At 35.0% G+C, this 27,981-nt stretch overlaps 1 protein-coding gene across 1 annotated transcript in view; it reads right to left on the reverse strand.

The window, feature by feature from the left end:
- The window catches only part of CTNNA2 (catenin alpha 2), a 1,514,496-nt gene that overhangs the window by 801,595 nt on the left and 684,920 nt on the right, over positions 1-27,981 (reverse strand).

Genomic DNA, 27,981 nt, shown 5'->3' on the forward strand with positions numbered 1-27,981 from the left:
CCAATCATGTAGAACTCTTTATTACTCCATTTGGGGTTTTCTTGACAAGGGTACTAGAATGGTTTGTCCTTTCCTTCTCCAGCTCATTTTATAGATGAGGAACTGAGGCAAGCAGTATTAAATAGCGTGTTTATAGTCACACAGTAATTTTCTGAGGCCAGATTTAAACTCATTAAGATGAATCTTTTTATCTGCTTTCATTTATTAGTTCTGACTTTGATAATAGTGGTCCCAAAAAATTTAAAGAGTCCTATATAGACTTATAAGCAGAACTAGGACCAATGAGAAGATGCTGAGAAGAAAATTGAGGTTTTTGCATAATGAAAAACAAAATCAATCATCTTTTTTTTTTTTTAATGCCATTCTTCCAACTGTCCTCCAAAGGTATATTACTTTTCTCCTCTTCTGACCTGTGAGGTCACTGAAGGTGACATCTTATATTGGACATCTTATGTATTATATATTACATAATATGTAATATATGTTATATTATATATTATATTCCCTGTAACAAAACATCTTAAAATTTCAGGTGTGAGCCCACATTGAATACAGAGATCATAAAAAATTGGCAACAGTAAAAGTATCAAGAATTCTGCCAAGTTTTAATTCTTTATATAAAACAAAAAAGTAATTCATTTCATTAGCATGCAAATTTCTATTTTTTTTCTTCAATGGTAAAATCATATACATACCAATGAATGCCTAAAATAAATTTCTTTATTTTTTCTTATCAGTAAATGTTTGTTTTGAATACTGTTTTATAGACCCATGTAGCTGGGATCATGTAAAATTTTCTCAGGCAAAAAGGATTTCAAGTGGAAAAAGTTTAAGAAGCCCTGTCCTCTGTTATCAAGCATCAAACAGGTTACTCAGTGAATCAAGTGATTGCTTTTTAAAATATTAAAATGACAAATCCTTCCAAAAACTTAGATGTCTCTCTCTCCTCATATCTTGTCCAAGACTGTCTTATGAACAAAAAATGCTAAGCAAAGAGGGATTAAATCATATTTCATTCCATTTATTAATAAGCAATCACTTTACAGCAGGTACTATGTTGGTCCTACTAATATCAATTTAAAAGCCAAATAAGCCCTGCCCTCAAGGAGTTTGCATTCTATTTAAAAGGATCATAGTCCATATTCTTACATTAAACTGAATTTGTGATTTCATCAACGTGGATGTTCTTTTCCATAATACAAAACACCCTGTGCCATTCTTAACCGTTAACTCTTAACTTAACTTTTACAAGGATGGGATGTCCAAGTTGTAGCCTCAGGGTATCCACCCAATGTGGTAAGTGACTTTTGAATTTTGCTTGACATGTAAGGATACTAGTTTGAATACAATCTACCTTACATCACTTACAGACAAGTAGCCAACATATCTTGTCTTTAAATCATATATATTCTTCATGTTATCCAGTGGTCCTCAAACTTTTTAAACAGGCGGCCAGTTCACTGTCCCTCAGACTGTTGGAGGGCTGGACTATAGTAAAAACAAAACCTCACACTCTGTCTCCATCCCTCAGCCCATTTGCCATAATCCAGCAGGCCGCATACACATCTTCAGTGGGTGCATCTGGCCTGTGGGCCGTAGTTTGAGAACCCTAAATTGTTATCTATTATTCTTGAAAGACTGATGGTGATAGAGGGTACTAAAATATAAAAATATATAAGTATTTTAAAATTTTAAAAGTATATATGATAAGAATGAGTGAAAGGAAAGGAAAGGCAAGAAGAAAGAGAAGAAGTGTGAAAGGAAAAGAAATGTGAAAGAAAGACAAAGAGAAAAAGAAATTAAAAAGAATGAAAAAGAAAAGGAAGGAAGGGAGGGAGGGAGAGAAGGAGGAAGGGAGGGAGGAAGGAAGGAAGGAAGGAAGGAAGAAAGGAGGGAGGGAGGGAGGGAGGGAAGGAAAGAAGGAAGGAAGGAAGGAAGGAAGGAAGGAAGGAAGGAAGGAAGGAAGGAAGGAAGGAAGGAAGGAAGGAAGGAAGGAAGGAAGGAAGGAAGGAAGGAAGGAAGGAAGGAAGGAAGGAAGGAAGGATAGTTAGTAGTAATCTGGAAATCTATCCCATAAGTTGCGATACCTAAACTATGCTTTGAAGAAAACTCAGGATTTGGGAGGATACAGTAGAAGTAGACAGAAATAGAAGATACAGGGAAGTGAAATCTTGGGCCTTGAAGTTGTGAGCATTCCACTGACATTAGAGAGCTGGATTGTAGTCCTTATTTATGGCAAGTACTTGACAAGTTGATATTTTAAGGGGATTGGACAACTACTCTAGTGCAAGTTATAAACGTGAATAACCCCAAATCTTTGTAATCAGCCTTTAACAATGAAGATCCTGGAGCTGCCATCTATTTTAGGCTAGGACCAAAGAAGCTTAGGCATTGGTGTGATGTGAGTCAATTAACTTTCCCAAGGAAATTCAAACCAACCACTGGTCACCATCAGTTTAAATGCCCATATCTAACTATTTATATTGTATAAATTATATATGAAAATAAGAATTAATAAATGAATAATACATGATGGGATAAATGAAAGACTCACAAGGGCACCTTTCACTTGCAGAGATAATTAAACATGAAATAATCATATTAAATACTATCTAAAAACCCACTTGTTCATCTTAAATTCAGCTCCATTAAAGTTCCTTTGAGAAGAGTCAGACAATCAATTCCTTCTTATAACTTTGTCAGGGAGGCCCCTTTTTCCCTCTGCATCAGTACAAGACACAACTCAAAGTACCCTCTGTAGGTGAACAGTATCGAGACTTTAAAACTCTAATTTTTTTTAGAATTAATTAAAAATTTTTCCTTGAGGTAATAATCTGTCACATCTATCCTAACTTGTCCTTAAAGTTCCTTTCTAAAGCCATTAATACTTTCATTTTGTTTATAGAGTTCTTCTATAACTGCTGTACTCCATAGGAAGCTACTCTTGACTCTTTGTCTCCTGAGAAAGACAAAAAAGAATTTACAAAAGGTGTAAAAGTAATCAGATGTCCATCCCCATCTTTCTTCTTTCATCATACAAAAAACATTATTTTTAACTATAAAATATTGTGCATATAAGTCAGGTAGTCAGCTAGGATTGAGCATCTACTGTGTGCCAGGTGCTATTCTAAGTGCTGGATAAAAAGTAATGAAAAGAACAGTTCCAGCTCCCCAGGAGCTTATCTCTTCATCACGTTCTTAGATGCCTGATTTGGATTGTTTAGGACTTTATGAATTCCACATTAAGAATTACTGTTTTAGGGGAAGACTGGGGAAGAGAGTCTTGGTATCAATACAAGGCCACAATGGCCTCGGAGACGGTTCACGGACTATGGCTCACCTGCTGTTTCCCTTTAATAGACTCTGTACCCCACTTGGGACTTCTTGTTTTCCGTATCTTACACTGGGATATCATGCATCTATGATGTGGGTCAATATTTACTCTTATGGATCTTAATAAATTACATAAGATTATAAAGCAAACCAAATTATGTATATATTTTATTTTAATAATATTCTTTATTATATAAGGTATTTTCAGTAGAATCAGGGGAGATGGTTATGGGAGAAATTTAAATTAAATTAAAAAATAAAAAAACATCAACAAAATTAATTTAAAATAAAGAAAAAAAGTCATTTTTTTCTCAAGTCAAATTTGTAGAGCCATAAACATCTATCCAGAGAGTGCTCAGGCACCATAGATCCCAAGTTATTAATCCTTGTTCTAAGAATAGATAATGGTAAGAGACTTCTGGGACAAATACAAGGCCAGGAGAAAGTATGCAGACTAAGAATCACCTGCCATTTTGCTTTAACAAATATGGTGACCCACATTAGCATCTGTAACATTTTCTTGAAGATTTCTCACACTAAAGTGGCATTTATCTATGAAATAATCCAAAGCTTTTTCTAGGCTCTTTTTTAATAATAGCTTTTTATTTTCAAAATATATATAAAGATAGTTTTCAGCATTCACTTTTGCAAAACCAAACTGTCTCCCTCCCTTCCCTTGACAGCAAGTAATCCAATATATGTTAAATATGTACAATTTTCCCATGCATATTTCCACGTTTATCATGCAGCACGAGAAAAATCAGATCAAAAAGGGAAAAAATGAAAAAAAAAAGCAAGCAAACAACAAAAAATAAATGGGGAAAAAACTATTTTGTGATCCATATTTAATCCCCATATTACTCTTTCTGGATGTAAATGGCTCTCTCCATCACAAGTCTCTTGGAATTGGTCTGAATCACCCCATTGTTGAAAAGAGCCACATCCATTAGAATTGATTATCACATAATCTTGTTACTGTGTAAAATGTTCTATTGGTTCTATTCACTTCACTTGGCATCATTTCATGCAAGTCTCTCCAGGCCTTTTAAAAATCATACTGCTGATTGGTTTTTTGTAGAACAAGGATAATCTATAGCATTCATATATCATAACTTATTCAGCCATTCATTCCCCATCTGATGGGCATCCACTCAGTTTCCAATTCCTTGTCACTACAAAAAGAACTGTTCCAGACATTTTTGCACATATGGGTCTTTTTCCTCTTTTATGATTTCTTAGGGATAAGGACACAGAAGAGAATCTAGGTTACAGCAGAGTATGCACAGTCTGATAATTTTGGGGGCAAAGTTCCAAATTGCTCTCCAGAATGGTTGGAACACTTCACAACTCCAACAATGTATTAGTGTCCCAGTTTTCCCCCTCCAACATTTATCATTAATGTTTCTTGTTATTTTAGCCAATCTGAGAGATATTTGCCTTCTGTAATTGTGTTTGGGGTCTCACAGCTAGTCTGCTAATCCATTGACTTCTGAACCAGGACAGAGTAGCAAACAGTGCTGTATCTTGATTATAAGTCTCTCATTAGATTCTCCCAGCACTTGAAAGACCTTCCACCCTGGGTCCCTGTTCTGTGTTGTATTGGGCTGCAACCCTTTCCCATCTTGGCCACAGGGAAAAAACATATTTCCTAAAGTTCTGCTGGAAATACCTTCAGCCGGAAATTTATTTCACTCCACATATTTGGGGTTTCTGTCACTCCAAAGCCCATTCAGAGGCTTGATCTGGTGTTGATCTGAGGAAAAACTCAGGCAAAGATTTGTCTACTCTCTACTGTCTTCTTGCCTCTGCCTTCTAGCTTCTTAAAGTAGAGGTTCTTATTTAAAGTTTTTATGTGTAATTTTTATGGAAGTTTATGCACACCTTTTCAGAACAATGTATGTAAATGTATGTAATAAAATGAAATGTATGTAATAAAATACTTAGGTTTAAAAGGGAAAACAAAGGTTGATGGAAAAAAAAAAAAAGGTTGTCTTTTTTTTTTTCTATTTAAGTTCATAAATCCCAAGAAATCACATGAACCTAAAATTAAGAATTTCTATACTAGGATACAGGGGCAGGATAATGTTGAGATCAGTAAAAAAAAAAATAGAGTTAACACCTATGTCTTTTAAGAAGGTCTAAGAACTAAAGCCCATGTATTGTAGCTCCTTAATAGTTTGTATGACTCCATGTAAAAGTCTTGGAATCTTTTCTTGTGTATTTCTCAACCAGAAATGTGAAGCAGCCTTGAAATGGAGCAAAGCCATTTTTTAGCTCTGAAAAAGAGGCTCCTAATAAAATAAATGTTTCCTTAAAAAGAAAACCAATGATTAGTTTAATATTTTCTTTTTTTAAAAATATACTTTATTATATAGGGTATTCTCTGGGAGGACAGAAGGAAAGAGCTACTGAGAAAAATGTAGGGGATGTAGCAACAAAAGTTATTAAAAAGAAAATTAAAATAAAACAAATAATCATTTTTCTGTCCAAGTTCACAGACTTCCCAAAATTTATTCTCAAACTATTTAGGGCTCTTTGAATACTAGTTTAGACTCTAAAGGGAGTCTGAGCCAAGAAATTTCTGGGATCCCTACAAAGTTGCAATAGTCAGGAAGACCTTGCTTTTTAAAGAGTTCAAACTGGACCTCAGGCACTAATTAGCTGTGTGATCTTGGACAAATAGCTTAACCCCGCTTGTCTCAGTTTCCTCATTTGTAAAATGACCTGGAGAAGAAAATGACAGTGTCTTTGACAATAAAATACTTAATGGGGCCTCAAAGAGTCAGCACTAACTAAAACAACCAAATAACAACAACAAATACCTCCCATCAGCATTCTGGAACTTCTTCTTGAGTGTTTTATCTTATTGAGATATCACATATCAGTGAAATAGTTAACACTTTCTCTAAGCCATAAGCTTGGGGCTTCTAAGAGCTTCTTATGTGTCATTCTGTCAAACTTTATGCATTTCTTCTCATAATAATGTTTTAAAATGAATAGTAATATGAAATGAAATCAAAGGTTAATCAAATATTTTCTTTAAATGATATTCTTCATTATAGCTTCATTATATTTTTGAGGTGTAGGAGGTAAGATGCTGGAGATGGAGAAGGATGCTCAGAGAAATTTAGGTGAAGCAAGAACAAAAGATATCAAAAAAATTTTAAAAGGTAAAAGATGCATAGTATATCTATGTGTAAGTAGATATATATATGTATGTATGTATATATACATCCATTGTATATTTACATATGTAAGCAGCTATATTGAGCATATTATATATAGTGTGTCTGTCTGTGTCTGTTCTTATTCAACTTCATAGACAGATGTTCTGTTATCCATCCATGGACCTCTTGAAGCTCCATGGGTCAATAGTAAGTATTTCTTCTCTAAAAGATTCATACAGGGGAAGCTAGATGGGGCAGTGGATAGAGCACTAGTGCTGAAGTCAGGAGGACCTGAGTTCAAATCTGGCCTCAGACACTTAACACTTCCTGGATGTGGACAAGTCACTTAATCCCAGTTATGTCAGAAAAAAAAAAAAGACTCATACAGAGTTTCAGTGTACTCTAATACAGTTCATTGACCAAGGTTTGCCTGCCATTTCTTTAAATATAGCGAATACGAATATTGATATGGACTGGGGCCATTTCTAGCTTCTCAGGAGAGTGAAACAAGAGAATTCTGGGATCAGAAGTTTGACTTGGTTTCCTTCTGGACAGTTCACAGACTTTTGTTCCCTTTAATAGATCCTATGTCCTACATTACTAAGCTTGAATCTCATCTTGGGTAGTTCTCATACTGACTTGTCACACAACTATGAGATGGACTAAGACCTTCCCTATGATTCTATGCCCTACAGGATCATTCTTGAGCACAGGAGATGATTTAAACTGTGATACTTGGAACAATTAGGTAAGTGATTCATTCTTACGTGACTTCCCCAGAATCACACTGTCTGTATGTTTCAGACCTAAACTTTCAAGACTCCAAGTTAGATGATATTTTCTACAGCATAATGCTCTGATGGGAAGATGGAGTTTCAAGGGCAATAACTCCCCAGGTTGTTGGGCCGGAGGCAAATGTAATGAGATAAATGCATACATAATGCACCCCTAGATTAAAATCCTGTCTGCCACAAAGGGGGAACTTAAGGAAGAAAAAAGTGGAGAGTTGTAGAGAACTTGGCTTTCCCCTAAGCATCCTCCAGGGATGGGTGATACAGATAATTGCTAGGGTGAATGGGAAATTGTGCGTACTTGATCTTTATTCTTGAAGAGGTGAGCAGTGGTACCTCCTGGCGAGTTAAAAAGGATTACAAATCCTGTCCAAGAAGAGAGAAAGTATATGGTCAGAGGGACTATATCATCTAAGATATGAAATTAGCACAAAATTAATAGTATCTAACTCCACAAAGGTATCTCTATATGTTTTTTTTTTTTTTTTTAAATGAGGAGAAAGGAGAGGAATTTCAAGGGAACTTGTGAAAAGTTAGCTTTGGACATTAACCTTGATTCTTCTTCCTAGTTTTTCAACTGTTCATGTAAAATAAACATCCTCTGTCCTTCTCTTTGCCAGGCTCCTGACTCCGCCTTTTGGACAATGCAGCTTCATTGAACAGCTGGCAATCACACCCATTCCTGCATCCACAATGGAAAATGCTGAGGTTCATTACACTGGAAAAAAGAATGCCATTTGTTTCCATGCTACCATCTCCCCCTTCCCTAAAGATCAACCATCAGCATTTTTCAATGGCCCTTTTCTTGAAATTTAATTCAGTTACAGTTTCCAGCCCAATCCAGATGGTGGAGCACATGGTAAAATAGAAAGTGAGTTTCCCTGTCAGAGAAGAATATGTTACTGCTCTGGACCACGCAGTAAAATGGAATCTTTGAGAAAGATGACAAAAGATGACAAAGGTACATTAAGAGAAAGTTTATGGGTCTTGAGGGGGGGAAAATCCCAATGTGGTCTTCATTGAGAAGAGTCACTGTTTCCAAAGCTGATATGTTTATACATACAAGATTCTTTGGATGGGGGCAAATATAGGAAGGGGAGTCATGGAATTCTACAATTTACAACTTCCTTCTATTTAGTTCATTCATTCATTCAATAAGATACACTTTATTTTTGTAAATTAATTCATTCGGCACTTCCATTAAGGAGGAAAGTAAAGGATATATAATTGTGTTTGTGGTTGTGGCTGTGGTAGTGGTGGTTATTATTATTAATAATAATAATAATAATAAGTATTATCATGTCTGATTTTTCGTGACAGCACATCAATGCTGTCCCTAAGGCTTATTTTTGCCATTTCCTGTACATGCTTTAAAGGTAATAGAACAAAAGCCTAGAAGCCAAATGATCTGGATTTAAGTAAGATTGTCACACCTCCCAGGTTGTCATCTTACAACCTTTGTGACCTTGAGAAAATTATTTGATTTCCCTGAGACTCAGTTTTCTCATTTATAAAATAATTGATATCCAAGGTCCCTTCCATCTCTTGATCTATAAATTGATAAATGACAGTGACCGTGGAGTAAGTGATTTGACCTCTGTGAACTCCTAAACCATTCTCAAAAATATGAGTTGCCAATCTGTATCTACAAAGAAGATTCCCTACACAAATGGAACTACAAATATGACTCCAAAAAATTAAATAAAGACCAATTTATTGTTATTAATCAGATTTGTTGCTGAACTTGTGACTTAATTAGTATAATAAAAGACCCAGGGAGGAAACTCCTGCTGTCAATGAAGAGCAGCACCTTTTCTGCAACTTAGAATTTGAGAGAATTGTGTATGCTCTTAGGATTAAATGATTTGCTTAAGGTCATATAGACAAGATTTCTTAAAGGCAGGATTTAAAATAAAATCCTACTGAATCTATGGCACCCTGCTTCCAAAAGCCTGTTTAATGATGGATGATAATTGTAATGATGATAAAATATGGGTTCTAATATTATATTGTTTTGTGTTAATCTTGCTGCCAGACATAGGACCCACGCTATATCATTAGGGGTGGCATTTGGAGTCCTGTTATTAGACAATTCACTCTCATTTTTTCTAAGGTAATATTGGGGTGGAGATGAGGGTGGAACAGTGGGATATGTGCCATAATTTTCTTTAAATTTCAGTTCATGTTTGCTCTTTTCCAAAAATGTACTGGGTACTTACTGGTCTATTCCATATCTGTGTGTAAGTCTAATGCCTCAGTTATAAATATGTTTTGGTGGGATGAAAACATCTCATTGATTACAAAAATAGTGCTTTGAGCCTAGTGCTTTCCCCCCACCCCATCTGTGTTAGGAACGGCCCACCCTATAAATATGTGGTGCTATTATAAGAATACGTCTCTTTTCAGGGATAACAATAAACCGGGCTTCTTCAGAATTGTTTTATCCCTTCAAACAAGGCATTTAATCAATGATTGTAGCATTAGTCATGCTGTGGAGGGGGGGTAGTGATGGTAGTCCATTCAAAATATTATTATGTGTTTAACATTATGTGTTCATGTACCACAATCCCATTATCATAATATGGTGCTGATGTTGGGGTATTTCCACCCAGTGTTTGACTTTTCTCTCTTTCTCTTCCAAGACCTCCTGAGCATCATAAAATCAATGCATTGATGCATTGAGATATATATATATATGTTTATATGACATGCATGAAGGGGCCACTACCATCAACGAGCAGGTTAGTGGAAAGGGCCCCAAAGCTTCTGCCTTTGAATAGAATCATGTGAAATAACAATTGATCCAGGATAATTTTTTTTTCAATCTCTCTATGTAGACAGCTTCCCCAAACTGCCATTCTTTATTCTCTTGTGCTTGGCAGGGCAGCTTGGTAAGAGACTGGAATAACATAGGCAAAGGAGGATTAAGTGAAAATGTTTTTGAGCTTATAAATATGGATCATTCAAGCTAAAAAAAAATGACAGAATTGGAAATGAACTGGAGGTGTCCTGTGTCTTTTCTGGGGGTAAACCAGCTGCTTTGGGACTTAGCAGTCATGAGCTTCTGAGTTTTAACCTTAAATTAAACATTTAATAGTATGTGTCCCTCAGAAAATAAATTAATATTAGTAAAATTCAGGTTCCTTGAATTGAAAAAGGATAATAATTTAATCCATTCATATATATATATATGCATATGTGTGTATATATCTATCATCTATCTGTCTACATGGCTTACTTCCAGCAATCCATTATTCCAAATAATAAGTTACCTGCTGTAAATAATCATAAAAATAAAAGCCCAGGAAGTTCTAATATGTGGATGATACGATCGGGGTCAATTTCAAAGTTAACAACAGATGGTTGGCCAACTCTGCCTACTTACTTCCATTAAGCATTATAAACTGTAATGAATCCAAGCACGAGTAGAGTATTCATCTTCAGTGGGACCTCAGTGAGACACATCTCTTCAGACTTTCCTGGATGAATAACTCTGAAAGTTTTGTTTGTTGGTTGGTTTGGTTTTGTTTTTGTTCAGGGTGAGCAGTGGTTCTGGGACATTGGCCAACAGTGCAAGTGAATCTCATTTTAAACTACATATGGGCTCCAGAAGTTCAGAAATCCAGAAAACAGAAGAAATTGGAAATGGAATACCATTTTAAATATTACGCTCTTCAGGCTTCAAAAGGAGACCTGCTGTGACTCATTAGACAAAACAAAGAAGAGTAGCTGCTGGAATTATTGGCCATATGTGTGTGTGTATTGTCATCTATATCTATATTCCATATATATGTGCATATATATATGAATATATATCTACATCTATGATTTTCTAAATCAAGCTTATTTAAGATGGAACCCACTTGTCTCTTAAAGTCTGTTTGGCATCCTTTGGAGCATATTTAATTGGTATTCCAGGAAAGAAAGCTGGAGGTTGTCTGCATTAAACTTGAGTGATGGAGGGAACCTGTGTCCCTCAAATTTAGTTACACATATATATATAGTAAATTTAAAACAGGCACAGATAAGATCTCACCACTTTCCTTCTGCCACAGTGATTCAGGCTGACTACTGAAGTAGCAAAATTAGCTGGATGTAGGGTGTTTAATTTATAGTCAAAAAGAACTGAGTTCAAATTTGACCATTTGTCTGTCTCCAAACAAATCACTTCAAATCTGGCTTCAGCTATCTTTACTAGATCTATGCTGATAGGAATGTCACTTTACTCTGTTTATCTCAGTTTCCCCTTTTGCAAAATGATCTGGGGAAGGAAATGGTAAACCACTCAATGTCTTTACCAAGAAAACTCCAAAAGATATCACAAAGAGTCAGACATGATTAAAACAACTGAATAACAGGAAAATAGAGACAATAATGATAATAATAGTATATATCTCATGGGATTGTTGTGAGAATAAAAAGAGATGATACATATATGTATAAATCACTTTATAAATAATTTTTAAAATTTTAGTGCTATTTAAATGCTAGTTATGCTACTGCTTCTGAAATAATGAATCAGTCTCCTGATTGGTTTCTAAGTGTGTTTTTCCATGTATATATTAAAAGAGAGATTCCCTGCCTCTCAGGCCCTTATATCTTATGGTCTTCAAATTGCAAGGACAATTCCCTATTGGTAGGATGAGATATCTGAGTAAGGCGAGATGAGGAGAGAAGAAAGATGAGCTCTCTACAGATGGCCTCAATTCTTTTGATGAAGTATGAGGTGAGTTCTGAAATGGAGGGCTTTGAGGTAAAGATGGAAAGATTGGGGTAAGGATGGGAAGGATTGAAGAGAGGCAAGCATGTTTGGAATAGCTGCTATAGAGAGTGAAATAGTGAATACATTAGGGAAGAATGCAGTATTTCCCTTGCCACAATGAAAGCCAAATTGAGATTTGTAATAACCTAACTTTGCACTAGGTTCCAATCAGCATGGCTTTGAGATATTTCCAGATTTCATTTAGCGATATTTGAATGTGTGTGAAGAGGTTGTACTGTGGCAATAATCCAGAATTCTGAGGTCAGCAAATTGTAATCAGTAATAATAAAAGAAGAGGATAGTATAGAGTTAAATGGATTCACCAAGGACTTAAGATAGCAAAGGAGGAGTATAACCAGGGCAAGATGGTAGCCAAGTAAGAACTGAGGGGTGAGCCGAATGGAAATCACAAAAATGATAAATAATAAGGTTTTAGGCGTTAGAAAAAGGTGAAGTAACAGAAGAGTATAATAAAATAAAAGAATTTTAGAATTCTTGAACGCAGAAGTCGACTTCGGTGAGTAATGGCAAGATCTAGGATACGACCATCTTTGTACTTGGCTGAGATAAGGAAGAGAAAGTAGGCCATGGAAAATGAGTGGATCAAGGGATTCGAAGTTAAAGTATTTGAAGAAGCACCAAATATTATAGATCAAGATTCCCTTGCATGAAAGTAGGTGATAGGAAGAGAGAAACACTGTGATCTAAGTAATGAGTCTCTTCTTGCCCTTTGTCTTTCAATCTTTACCTTTCTGCATTTCTATGTTTCTGTCTCTCTCATCTTAAACCTTCCCAATATATTGGCTCTTTTCCTTGTTACCTATAAACATGGCTATATTTCACCTGTCTTTAAGCAAAACAGAAAGTAAATCTTAAAAGAACTAAAAATCCCTGGCTGGATTGTATGCATTGGCATTCTTGCCAGGTCTCATCCCCTGACTCATCTCTCTTTTGTCTTTACACTTTATCTACATTTAGTGCCCCTCCTTTTTCTTTTTTTCATAGTCTATATATTCTAAAACACATCTGTGCTGACTAGGAACATTACAAATTCATGATATCCAACCTCAATTGGGCTCTCACTGAAGCAAGGAAATCCTTTTATTCTTCCCTAATTGATTCCCTTATTCCCCCTTCACAGAAGTGATTCTAAATCTCTTCTTTCTTCTTCAATCTTCCCATCCCTTTTCCATCCCTCTCCCTTGAAGCTGATGACTACTTCTGTTATTTTGCTGAGAAAACCGATTTCCCTCTCTTCTAAGTATTTTCATCTAAAACCTTTTTGACATCATTCTCCATTCTCTCTGATAAAGCTATGTCTCTCTATTTACCATTGTATGTGAATCCTTCTATATATTACAAAAGGCTCTGAATGATAATACTTTAAAACTATGTAAAGTCTCAGAGTCTAAGAGCTCAAAGACTGAGATCTTGTTAAGAACAGAGACTGTCTTTCACCCTTTTTATATTCCTAAAACTTAACACATTGCCTGACACACAATAGGCACTTAATAAATGTTTGTTAATTGGTTGATCAGCTTTGGATTTGACTTTCTAAAAAATGAAGCAACATTAGAAAAGGAGTATTTAGGCCCTAGATGTAGTCATCAATGTATCATTCATGGAAGTAAAGGGTTGTCAGGAACTGTCTTATTGGCTAGAGATACAGAAAGGCCAAAACCAGTCTTTATTCTTAAGAGCTTGTGGTCCATGGAATAGACAACATGAAAACAATTATGAAAAAATAGATATGGAAGAAAATGGAGATGACCTTAGGGAAAAGCACAAGCATTAGGAGAGAATGAAAAAGTCATTATGCACAGGATAAGAATTTACCTGAGACTTATATAGCTTTGCCTCAATGAAATCCAATTTCCACCCATGTCAGTACATGACATGTGATGTCATTGCTCCTCTTCAGAAACAAAGGACAAGCAACAGAACAATAGCAATAATAAGAAAGCTAGGAAACGAAGAGAAATATGAGAAAGGAGGGAATTTCTGATTTGGAAAAGTCAGTGAAAATGCAGTCAGGATATGGAATGCCATTTCTGAGAAATAGCAAGGACCCTAATTTCACTAGATCATATATCACCCAGTAGTAAGTAATAAATCTAGAAAGGTAGGAAGTGGATGAGTTATGAAAGGCCTTAAAAAATCAAAACAGGCTTTTATATTTGACTTTGGAAAAAATAGGGAACCATCGGAGTATATTGAAAAGAAAGGTCACATGATTAGACTGATAGGATAGAACAATTCTACAGCTGATTGGAGGAGAGATTGGATCTGAGGGAAGGTTAGGGCAAGAAGACTAACCGAAAGGCTAGTTGTATGAGATGCCAAAAATTTTATATTTTACTGTCGAAAATATAGTATTTCATTTCTGTAATAATAATCTATGTTGGTGATAGCACAATTAGGATCAAAGATCAACAGACAGGAAATATTATTCCAATATCAATAAGCTAAGAGTTAAGCATTTTTCTAGTAATAGGATAAACAGTCTTAAGCCACCATCCACATTAATCCCCATTAATACATCCAATATGGAGTTTTCATTTACTTAAATGGAATTGCAGGCAATGACTAGGGTTACAGCTGAATCTGTGGAGGTTAAGAGTAGTCCTTATGTTGCCCTCCCTGTGAAGACTAGGGTCCTATATAGGTTCATACCCATATCTCTGTTTTTATTAACACTAATTTTTCAAGTCAACTGAAGCTAAGCCATAAAAGAAATATCTCTTGGATGAAAGGCAATGAAAGGGTCAGCAGTCAAGAAAGATGTCAGCACGAGTTTGCAATTCGATCTTGACAAGTCACTTAAGCACTCTGTGTGTATTTCTGCAGTATAAGCATGCTGATCTGTAAATCCTAGGATGTAAGTATTTCTAACACATAGCACTAACACTCTTCCTGGCACCGTCCCTGCTCAATAAATGCTTGTGAAATTAAAATTAATGAAAGAAATCTAAAAGGGAGAACCATGGTTTCTCCACTGGACTTCACCTGCCAGCTTAAGTAAAGTGCTCTTTACCTGTCAGAGGTCTTTCTGATATTTATTGCCTTTGTTGCAATATATTAGAGGCACTGAATTGCTCTTCCTCTCTGTTCCCTCCTTTGTGAGGAATAAATGTAGGCAGATGTCTTCCAAGATGACAATAATGACTTTGTACAGTGTAAGGAATATAAGAAATGCCACTGAGTCAGATTAGTGGTCCATCATCCAATACCAAGGAACATCTGGAGAAGCCCATCTGCTAGTGTTTTTCTCCCTAACTCCATTTTATTTAACTAAATTACGTTTATTTGTAAGTATTCTGTATTCATTTATTGTGAATATACTCATATCTGTGCATGTTGTGAGAGAATATAAACTTGATCATAGGAATTGTTTCATTTTTGTTCAGACTGTTTCAATGAAATCATTTTGATGCCTTTAGTGAGGGATGGATTGGAGGGATGGATAGGTCCGGGAGATGATGAAGTCCTATACTAGAGGGAGACAGTGTACACAAGAGTACTACTACATGAGTAGTACTACAAAAGTAAAATAGGCAGGACAACTGATTGTATATGAGGGATGAGAAGTCAGGGATATCCCCTATATTATATCTGACTTTTGGGAAGGATGGGGATACCCTCAAGAGAAATAAGGAAATCAGGAAAAGGGAGTGGTTTGGGGAGAAAGCTAATGAATTCAATTTTAGACATTTGAAATTCCTCTCAAGACTTCTATCTCAGTAGTTTCTGTATATACTCCCCTGCCACCATTGAGCCCTGTCTTGTTTTTAGAAAGACAGTTAAGCTAAAGAAATGGACACAGCAACTATGTTTAACAGTTATATGCAGCATTGTACATCCATAGTTCACCCCACTCCCCACTTCTCTAACTGAAAACAGGGACATCCATTTTACCATCTGTTGTCTGGGACTAATATTCAAACTCTTCATTTTAGAGACTGTAAGATCATTCTCAGGAGAGAACTGTGGAAGAAGATGGATAAGAATCTGACAAATGTGCTAGAAAGGGAATTCTTGGTTAAGGAATAGTTTGAGCAAGATGTTCTTTAAGGCCCTTCCCAATGCTCAGACTCTGATTTTGTGGTTAGTAGTATTAAATTGTCTTGTCTTATTACTTCACAAGATTTCATAATAAAAACCAAACAAAAGCATTTTTCTGTCATAAATTCTATTCCTTTAGAATCTTCACCACTTTCAGATACCTTTAAAATTGATCCTCATTCACTTTAAAATTGTTATCCTTAATACAGTCTTATAAAAAATTATATTACCCATAATTCTCTTTTTATTCATTTGGGTATGTTACCTATACCAGGAATTTCTTCTGTATCTATGGGTTCAGGCCCACCTGCCCTTCTTTCCTATAACATCTTCCAGGCTCTTGCTCCTCACAGACCCAGTGTACAAGTTACTAAAATGGCACAAGCCTGTGATTTTCTTTGGTTTTGGGAAATTGATTATTTTTAAAATTATTATTTTAAAAAAAGCAGTACCAAATCCTTTCCATTTGACATTCCTTGGTTGTGGTCTATTTCAAATGCAAATGATTTGAGCAAAATTTTGGTTTTGAAGAGTTTGAGGCAAGATCTCCATAGGCTTCTTCATTGTCTTATGAAGGTAAGACTCCTCAGAGGCAAAACCATCGTAGATTGGTTATTCTTCCCCTCTTCTCTTCTTTTCTCCCCTTCCTTTCCTTTCCCCACCTCTCCTTTTCTTATTCTTTTTTCTTCTCTCCCCTCCTTTCATTTTCTTCTTGTTCTCTTCTTCCTCTATCATCATCATCACTTTCTTCTTTTTCTTCATGTTTTTCTTCTCCTCCTCTTCTTCCTCCTCCTTTTATTTTACCTTCTTTCCTTTCTCTTTTTCTTCTTCCTTTTTCCTTTTCTTCTCTTTTTCCTCCTCTTCCTCTTTCTTCATATCTCATTTTTTCCTCACAGAAATCTTAAATACATTACTGAATTATGAGAAGTATTCAATTCTTATTATTCCCAAATATTGATAGAATAGAAATTCCTTAAATACTATTATTGCTATTGCAATTATTCATCAAATTATTATTCATTCCTCTACTAAGTATTAAGTAAGTATCTTTCATTTGAAGAGCACTAATGGGAAAGACAGAGGGAAATAGATTAAAAGTTTATCCATGCCCTCAGAGTTGCAGGGAAGTAGAACACACAGAGAGAAATAATAACTAATAAAACATGATAGAGAGAGAGCTGTGGTAAAGGCAGTATTGCCAAATTCAAAGAGAGCTAATCCATACATAAGGATTCCTGATGGCACATTTTAACCCAGAAAACCACATAATGTTAACATTATCTGAGTTTTATTGTATTTTTATTTGTTTTGTTAAATAATTCACAATTACATTTTATCTGGTCTAGTCACTCTGGAGTATACAGCTACAAGACAGCCTCGGAGACCTAGCCTCCACATCTTTGACATCTCTGGCTTAATAAGTGGGTTCATATACTAATGAATGAACTAAGGCAAGGTACTTTACCTCAGTAATCACAGTTTTAGAGATTTAGCACTGAAAGAAATTCAGAGTCCATCTAGTGCAAAACCTTCTGTTTATAGTTAGGGAAACTGAGGGATAGGAAATTACTTGCCCAAGATCACAGAGATACTGCCAAGTCAAAGGAGGGTTCTTTCAGGACCAGTTGCCCCAATAGAAAGGTTGTCTTTCTCAACCCCCCAAAATATAACTAATATATAGTTATTTTTCTTCCCTTTGGCCTTTCATATATAGCTGTATGCTGACAACTCTCCCATTTAGCATTTCTCTTCATCTCCCCAGCAAGCCCCCACTATGGGAGGCTGCACAATTACCCAGAGTACTGTATCACATTATCACCCAATTAATGTCATTAACAGTTTCCTCCTCAGTAGTCAACACAAGAGTGATTGCTTGCCTCATGGTAGCAATAAAATTACAGCGCTATTATGATGATGTAGTAACTAGAAAGAAGGTTCAGAAGGAAGAATCATTTTTTCTGCATTGCCTACTGGGGGATGTGACTGGTGACATAGAAAAATGAAGTACATCTCTTTGAGGGATTTTGCTTTGGTTTATCCAGGAAGGGTAAGTCACCACTATCCTTTGAAACAAGGGAGGTCATACATAACTACCAACTTTGTTTGTTTTCTGAACAATTCCATAAACATTCTACAAATACTAATGAAGAACCCATTATGTGTATGATAAACAAAGTCTTGTATTAGGAGATAATCGACAATGAATTTGACACTAATTCTGCTGTATAGATACACGTGTGGAGGGAAGGACACAAGTAGTAATACAGTTATGATACAAGGGAAAATGAAAAAGCTTATAAGGAGAGAAGGACTTTAGGAAGAATTGGAAGAGGGAAGGGAGTTCTAATTATTGTCTATATGAACAAGGTGAGGTCTTTTTTCCAAATTTTCCAACTTCCAGGTAACTGAAATCCTTCCTTAAAATAGAAATCTAAGGGGGCAAAATGGATAGAGCGATGGAGTTTAGATTAGAAATACTATATTCTTTCAGCAGCTATGTTGGCCTAGGCAAGCCACTTAAATTCTCTGTGCCTCAGTATCTTCATCTGTAAATGAAGAAATTGCAATTGATTGCTACTAAGGTCTTATATAGCTCTAAATCTAAAAGCCTCTAATAAGTTTCTATGTTATAATGATCATGCATCTTGGATTTTCTGTGATAAAATAAAATAATGGATGATTTTGATAAAGATTTGATGAAAGAATACCTTTATTTGGGGCTCATAAAATATGGACACTGTATTCATATGTAAATTTATACCATTGGTCTGAATGTAGCAGCTTTTTTCTCTAATCTCATGATATCCTACCAGAAATTTCCAATGTATATAGCAGCCCCCCAAAATCCTCCTTTTGATTTTAACAATTCACTCTAATTTCCTCAGATAGAATCTAAAAAAAAGGAAAAAAGATGGTTCAGGGGTAATGAAAAGATTGAGTTAGCAGAGAGGATGAAAAGCATCCTACTTTCACATATTAGCTGTTATTTCCCCATAGTTTCCTCTCTAGTCAAATCCATTTCTTGGATTAATCATGTTAAAGCCATAACTAGGGTGTGATGGTTTGGATGTTACCAAGAAAATTAAATTTAGAAAGCATTTAAAATTACTTAAGAATCCCTCAGCAGCAGTAAAGCTAGAGGTTTAACAATAGCTGTTAAGAATAACTAGTTAACATGAACCACTACATAGAATTCTCAATCCCTCTGTTTTTGTCCACCTGCATTTTTTATTTCCTTCACAGGCTAATTGTACATTATTTCAAAGTCTGATTCTTTTTGTACAGTAAAATAACTGTTTGACATGTATACATATATTGTATTTAACATATTGGTCAATCTGAAATCTGGGGGAAGGGGCGGGGGGCAATGAGGGGAAAAGTTAGAACAAAACATCTTGCAATTATCAATCTTAAAAATTACCCAGGCATATATCTTGTAAATAAAAAGCTATAATTTTAAAAAAGGGAAAAAAAGAAAGACAAAAAAGAATAATTAATTAAACCAAAAAGTTAATCAGATATTACACTGAGAGTGAACTCTTCCCTCTTGTCTCAGGAAGAATTTTTGCTATAATCTCTGGACACAAAATCGGTAAAATGGAGAATCCTGTTAGCATTCTGAGACACAGGTGCAGGGAGATCCTCCTAGGCTATGATCTGATCCTCTAAACTTATTTATGAGACTACCATGTGAGACAGAATCAAAAACCTTCCTGGAGACTAGGTCTATTTCATCCATGATTTTTTTTCCTCATATCTCCATTGCCTGTCACTATAATAGAAAGGAAATAAATTTGTTTGGCACAATTTGCTATTCACAAAGATGAACTGGTTGTTACCTAATATCTTATGCTTCACAAAGTGATGGAAAATTGATTGCCAAATCACTAGTTCTGGTATCTTCCAAGATGCTGAAGTTATGTGTTTGGCTCATTACAGTTGGAGCTCTCTTTTCACCACCACACACACGTCTTTGAAAAGTAACTTACAAAAAAAAAAAAAGTAACTTGACAAATCAAATTTTTATCCATCAAATTTTATCAGAGAGGCACTGTATTAAAATATAAAACAAAATGGGTTTAGATGCTAGATACCTGACAAGTCATGTAGACTTTCTAAAGTCTCCTTCCCTCATTTATGAAACCTGTGTTACACAAGATTGTTAGGATCAAGGATCAAATATTTTACAAGATAACTTGTTACATACAAAATAAATTTTATATTTTTTTCCTATTTTTTCTAATATAATTATATTTCCAAACAAAATACATTAACTTAAAAAATAGAGCTTCCCTAAGTTGCTTTATTTCAGCTAGTTTTTCAGTAGGACCAATCCTTAAAAGTTCCATCCTAACTTTTGGCTGCTTTACATTTTCAAAGCTGCTGCCCCTTCTTGTTTTGGGATCATTAAATAAAGATAAATAAGCACAGAAATATACTGTGTAACCATGGTATTTAAAAGGGAATTTAAAATAAATCTTTTGCTCAAGTGAAAATCCCCGCAATAGAAATACTCTCCCTGGACTTGCCATTTTTAGGTTGGAATTTGGGATTATGTGTTAGATCTTCTTAAAGTGGAATCTACCCAGCCCATCATTTGCCCACTTCTATTTTTCAGGGATAGCTTCTGATGTTCATGATTTTTTTCCCCAAAATGAAAGCTAGTAGCAACAAAGACCTCTACTGGTTCCTTATGCACCTAGATTAGGTTGAATTTTATAAACTATCAGAGCTGAAATGGGCCTTTCAAAAGTGCTTTTTAAAAATAGAAAATTAATATAAGACTAAGAGATGGAAAGTAAATTCCTAAAATAGAAAAAGTATGATAATCCAGAATTCTTCTACAAATATTTCTTTTCCCTATGTCCTAGGTTTTAGAGCTAGAAGGAACCATCCAGTTGAACTTTATAATTATGTTTCAGATGAGGAAACTGAGGCCCAGGGAGGATAAATGTCTCTTTCATGGTCACTGAGGCAATAAATATGAGAGGGATTGGAACCCTGGTTTTCTGATTCCATAGATGTTCTTTTCACTATATCATGGTCTCTTATACATCTTTCCTTGAGCACTACCCTCTGAATATTTCCTTCTCTACTTCCAGATATATTTACTTATCCCAGAAATTTCTACTATATCACCCTCAATACCCCCTTTATTCCACAAATAGCCAATAAGTTTTTATCTATTAAGTAGCTACAGGCACTACCCGTACTATGCGCTGGGGATACAAAAAGAGACAAAAGACAGCCCCAGCCCTCAGAGAGCTCTGCTTACTTCACTCTGGATCAGCTCACATATCTTCCTGTGCTTCTTGTATTTATCATATTCATCATTTCATGTAGCACAGTAATAGACCATTATGTTCTTGCCCCATATTTTGTTTAAACATTCTCTACTAAGGGAGGGGATGGAGAGAAAGGGGGGGACTGAAATACCAGGTTTTTTAAGGGTTAAAGTTATCAATGCATATCCTTTAAAAATTAAAAAAAAAAGTTTAATAGAAAATATTCCAAAACCATATACATTCCCTATTAAAATGATTCTATTTTGTTTAACAATTCTCTTGATAAAATTGCTTCTATAAACATTTTGAGATATATGGGGCCTATCTTTTTATCACCTATTTCTTTAAGTCATCTACTTTGCAATGGAATCTCTGATTCAGGGTTTATGGTGACATTTTCACATAATTCCACACTATTTTTCTATTTCCCCACTTCAACTCTTTTCAATTTTTTTCCTTTCCCTCTTCAACCCATATTCCTACCCAAGTGGCAAATAATGGCATTAAAAATCCAGTTCTACTCCTCATGAAAAGAGAGGTCAAAAAAACAGAAAAAAGGTTTCTGTTACCAGGCTTTCTTTTTTATCTCTAGCAGTCAGAGGCTTTAAATTAAAGTCTTAACTAAGCAAAATAATCAGGGTATCCTCTGATGCTGGGTAGCAAAGCAGTAACAAAAAATCTATTTAAAGAAATGTGGGTACTCTAATAACTATTGAAAATCTTTTCAAATGCCTGAATTCTGTTTTCTGACATAGTGAGAGAAACAGTGTGATATAAAAGAAGAGATATTGAATTAGAGGGTTAGATTTAAATCTCTATGTCTACCACTCAATACGTCTGACTGGAGCCAAGTCTACTTTTCCTCATTGGACCTTGTTTTCCTTAACTGCAAAAATAAGACCTGTGATAAATAACCTCCAAGGTTCCTTTTCTTTTTTGAATATCCAAACTTTTGCATAATGCCTAGCACATGGTAAACATTTAAACTTTGCTTCTTTGACTAAGTGAATTGAACTCTAAATCCTATATCAATCAGAAGAATTTTAACAAAGAAAATGGAATTTTTTTTTGCTAACTAAGGTAAGGCATTCAGTATCATCATTATGAATATTGTATCTCATATATGACTGTAGATATAGTTAGAAGATATAAGAAGCTATGAAACTAAAGTAATCACTAGCATTTCAATAGTGTATAGTGATTTAAAGTTTTAAAAACACTTTAATGTGCAATATCTCTTTTTATTTTTGTTTGTGTTTTTCATGTTCAATTCTTCATGCTTCATTTGGGATTTTCTAAGCAAAGATAGTAGAATGGTTTTCCATTTCCTTCTCCAATTCATTTTACAAATGAGGAAACTGAGGCACACAGGGTTACATGATTTGACCAGGGTCACACAGTAAATAAGTATCTGAGACCAGATTTGAACTCAAGAAGATGACTTCACTTTCAGCAATCTGTCACCTTTCACTTTTCTTTTCACTTAGTAAATGGACACATCTCTGAATACCTCCCATAAGTTCTTTGTTGACTAAATAATGACTCTGTAGTGAGAATATGTGTGTGTGTGTGTGTGTGTGTGTGTGTGTGTGTGTGTTTTTAAATGTGTGTGGTCTATGTAAGTACGCAAACTGGGAAAAGAATGCCCATTGTGTTTATCTAGTTCAATTAGTTTCTAGGTATTTGAAATTTTTCAGCATAAACTCAGAGCCTGGGGCTGCTGAGCATCAGTCTTGCTGACATGATGAAACTATTCATGATGGGTGGATTTAACATGGAGGAAAAGAGAGCAAAATTGTTCCAAAAGCAAACTAGAGCTGGAGCAACTCTTATAATATTTATTAAGCACCTGCTATATTGGGTCTTGGGATTATAAATAAATGTAAAATTAGCATATGCCTTTAAATCATTTTACATAATAAGGAATGAGGAAAAAAGAAATATTTCATGCAAAATATATACAGAGTAGATGGAAGGTAATTTTTGAGGATGAAAATGAAGAATCAAAGACTTGGTTTTGGTGATTCTTTCTGATTCAGTAGTCAATCATCTTTGAAATGATTCTTCAATTACTGGAACCACCCATGAGGAAATATAGTTTTATCTCAGCAATGTCTGTATATAACAAGTCCAAAACACACAGAAACAGACACAGACATAAATAAAAGCACACATACATACACGATTCTTTTATGATTACAAAATCCCCAAATCTAGGAGTTGAAAAGGATCTTATAAGCTATATATCTATATATCTCTACTAGATTAAGAATCTAAAAATGGTATTTTTGATGAAGAAAATTAGAGTTGTTCTATTGTCTTCCTGCCATCTAGTAGCAGAATTAGTGAATTACTTCTCAGCATTTCCTCTTTTGTTTAAAAAAAAAAACAAAAAAAACTAAGAATACCTTTTTTTTGTTGTTGTTGAACATAGTTTGCCCCTACAAATTCAATTTATTTTGAGCTTACATTAATTTTGGCTTATTTGATCATTTTTTCCTACTAGTTGTTTTTGTGCCTTTCTTATATAAAAGTTGCATTTTTTTTTCTTTTTGCTCCTTTGAACTTTTTTCTTTATGGAAAAGTATAACAGGCTTATGCAATTATTGTACTAATGAAGAAAGCAGAGAAACTTGAAACATAACCAAGAAAGCATTTCATCAAATGCGCTAGAGGGTCATCATTTGCCTTGAGGTCTTGGCCCATTTTTTTTTCATGAGTGGCACTGCCATTGGCCATTCCCATCTTTGTGTAATTTGGGGTTCAACTAATTTGACATCTGGTTCCCCTCCAAGACATCTCTATGCATAACTCTGGCTTATTCTATGCCTCCAAGGGCTGATAAGAACATCTTTCTTAAATGCTTTCTTCTCTCCCAGATTTTCTTCCCATATGGTCTTTTGCCCAGGGCTCTAAGCTCATTTAGTCATAGAATTATAAAATGTTGGACCCAGAAGGGACCTTAAATGGCATCTACTCTAACATTCTTATTTTGTAAATAGAAAAACAGTTACTAAGAGAAAGAATTCAACTTTTCCAAGTCAGTCAGCCAATAAGCATTTATTAGACACCTACCATATGCCAGGCACTATATTAAACATAGCAATATATTAAAATAGCAAAAAGAAGACAAAATACAGCCCTTACTTTCAAGGAGCTCGTGGACTAATGGGAGAGACAACAGAACATAGTTACGATGAATAATTAACAGAGGGAAAGCATTAGTTTTAAGGCATATCTCTCCTAATTAGTACACAAAGGAACTGTCCTTAGTTTCTAGTCCAAGGATATTTCCACTATACAATACCACTTTATTAATACGCCTTTTCCCTTATACACCAGTGTAAATATTGAATCTTTGTGATAACATCATGACATAGGTGGCCAATTTACATTTCTATAATCTAGTAATTGCAGATTCCAAGATTCTTCTTAATATTAGATCCATCCACATGGCTCTCTTCAATAATGAGATGATAAAAACCACTTCCAATTGTTCAGTGATGTAAAGAGTCACATACACCCAGAGAGAGGACTATATGAACTGAATGTGGTTTACAACATAATATTTTCACTCTTTTTATTGTTGTTTTGCTTACATTTTCTTTTTCTTTTTTTTTTTTTTTTTTACTGGCTTGATTTGATTTTTCTTGTGTAGCACAATAATTGTATAAATATATATGCATATATCAAATTTAACATATATATTTTACCATGTTTAACATATATTGGACTATTTGCCATCTAGGGAATGGCATTGGGGAAGAGAAGGAAAATTGAAGCAAAAGGTTTTTCAAGGGGTAATGTTGAAGAATTATCCATGCATATGTTTTGAAAAATAAAAATCTTCAATAAAAATATTAGATCCATCCTTTCTCCACAGCCTTATTCATATCTTTATATAGCAATTTAAATTTCCAAAAATTTATTGTAAGTTTTCCAATTAGGAAAATCCTGCTCTATTTCTTGTACTACTTACTTAACAATTAGCTAGCCAATGTTTTGTTGTTTTTTTTAAACTCCTTGTTGTATCAAAGAAAATTTTTTCTATTGTCAATTTTTTATGGTTTTTTTTTTTTACTTTGTGTGACGTTTTTTTTTTTTTTCCTTTCAAGTAAATCATAAATATCTTTCAACTTAATTCAACAAGCACTAAGTGCCTACTGTGTACCAAGCACTGTTGTCAAGTCCTGGGGGTTCAAGCCTCTCAACTCAAGAAATGTCTAATTTATTTAAAAAAAAAAAAAAACACTCCTATATCACATTCTTTACAACACACACACATACATATACACAGAATAAAAATATGGAAAGTATATACAAGGTCAAGAGGGAGATAGAAATCTAAAATAAAGAGCAACTTGTTAAATGATTAAATGACAGTTACAGATGACACATTGAAAATGCAGGAAAGAAAGGGATAGGGATGTTTAGAGGATAAGGCTTGCCAAACTAGGTATGAGGAAAACTTTTAGCCTAATCACTGAGATACTGAACAGAGAAATAGAAGAGCAAAATTGTCATTTTCTTCCTAGAAAAGGAAATGTTGGTTTGATTATCAATCCAATAAAATTAGGCAGATGAAGTTTGTAGGAAACGAGCACAAAGTGTCCAACTCAAAATCTAATCCTTGTTCATCCATGTAAGGGAAAGATGCTTATTTTTATGAGTGACATTCTCAATGGACATTCTCATTTTTGTACAATTTGGGATTCCAATAATATGATAGTTGATGGCTTCTCAGCCTTCTCCATGTATGGCAATGGTTTATCTTCGGCAAATGGACATGGTCCTAGTAAGCATTACATGACTCAAATAGCCTCAGACAGATAATCCTACAAAGTAGCAGTTCAATAAACCTTGGCTGATTGGCTGAAAAGGAAGAGATAATGTGTATCAAAGAAAGAAGGTAATTTTTCAATATTGGTAGGATAATTTAGAAATACAACAGGCAAGATAATATGCCTGATAGCCTTCTGTTTGGAAAATAATGGGAACTATAACAGTGCGACTTTGAAAAGAGCCTGCTACCAGGGAGCCCCACAACAACCATTGTGCTCATTGTACAGAATGGGGTTGGACTGAGATATTCTGTCCATACCTAGCTCTCAGCTGTGCTGTGCCAGAGAGAACCAAAGTAGGCAGCTTGGTGTCTGAATAATAATCATAATATCCACTATAGTAATAATCCCTCCATATCCCACAGGAGTCAAACTCAGCAGCAGTTGCTGCCAGCCATAGTTAAAGTGACTAATCACCTGCCCAATGGCCAGTAGATGCCCTAATTAAAAAGTAATTACCACAATGAAACAAATATACACAGGCATTCCCCAAACATGGTGAATGGAGCTATAGCACATTTTGGGTGTTTGATGAATTCATTAGGACTTCCAGCAAAAACATACACAAAAAAAACCACACATATACATACATGATTACCCACACACACATATTGCTGAAGTGGAGTTACAAACCAATGGCCATGCTCATATCAACTTGGCAAAATCTTTGGTTCAATTCCATTCAACAAGCATTTATTAGACAACTATTGTTTGCTAGGCCCTGAGGATATAAAACAGAACAGAAAATAGCCTCTTTTCTGTAAGATAAGTACACATAAGTAAGGGTATAAAAATGCATAAATGAGAACTCAAAGTACTTCCAATCTAATCTGTCACTTGAGAAAATCCTGGAAGACATTCTACAGGGCGTGGCTGCTGAGATGAACCTTGAATGGATCTAAATATTCCAAGAGACAGAGATGAAGAGGGAGTTTATTGCAAGAATAGGATTGTACAATCATAAGATTATTGGTCAAAATTTAGAAAACCGTCTGAAGTATTCTATTCCCTATCTTCTAAAATTAAAGATGAGGGAAAGTCCAGAAGGGGAAAGGGATTGTCAAAAGTCACAGAGGTACTAAGTTTTGAAGGAATGATTTCACAACTGGAGTGGAAGATAGTTAATGTTAACCCACAGGGCAGGAGCTGGAATGTGCAGTTGTAAAAACAAAGTTATTAAGCTTGGTTGGAACTTTAGATGAAAGGAGCCGGGTGTTATGAAATCAGACTGGAGAGGTAGACTTTAACCGTCTGATTGTGAAGATCCTCATCAGATGGCCTTACTGATCTGTAGTTTATCATCACAAACAATAAGTGTCACTGAAATTTTTGAAGAGGGTTTACATGGTCAGGCACAGACTTTACAAAGTTTGAAAAGGTAAGTTATCATAGCCTAGAGGAATTAATGAGATGGTGGGCATACAATACTCTTTGCTATTTTTGGTTGGCAAATAAAACTGGAAAAAAGGACAACAGGTCAAGATGATGGTAAGGAAGCTGGTTATTGGTTTAGTTTGGTTTTTAAGGATCAAGAACAACCAAAATGTTGGTAGATATCGTTGATTCAAAAAGCCAACACTTTGCAAGGAGATTACTTATTGTGTGAATCTGGAATGAATGAAAGAAAGTGTGAGTGAATGAATGAAAAGTCTTTATTAAATACTATGTGACAAGCAGTATGAGTGCTAGGGATAAAAATACATAGATAAGAAAATCTTTGCCCTCAAGAAGCTTGCATCC

The sequence above is a fragment of the Sminthopsis crassicaudata genome, chromosome 2 (genome assembly GCF_048593235.1).
Source record: "Sminthopsis crassicaudata isolate SCR6 chromosome 2, ASM4859323v1, whole genome shotgun sequence".
Lineage (NCBI taxonomy): Eukaryota > Metazoa > Chordata > Mammalia > Dasyuromorphia > Dasyuridae > Sminthopsis > Sminthopsis crassicaudata.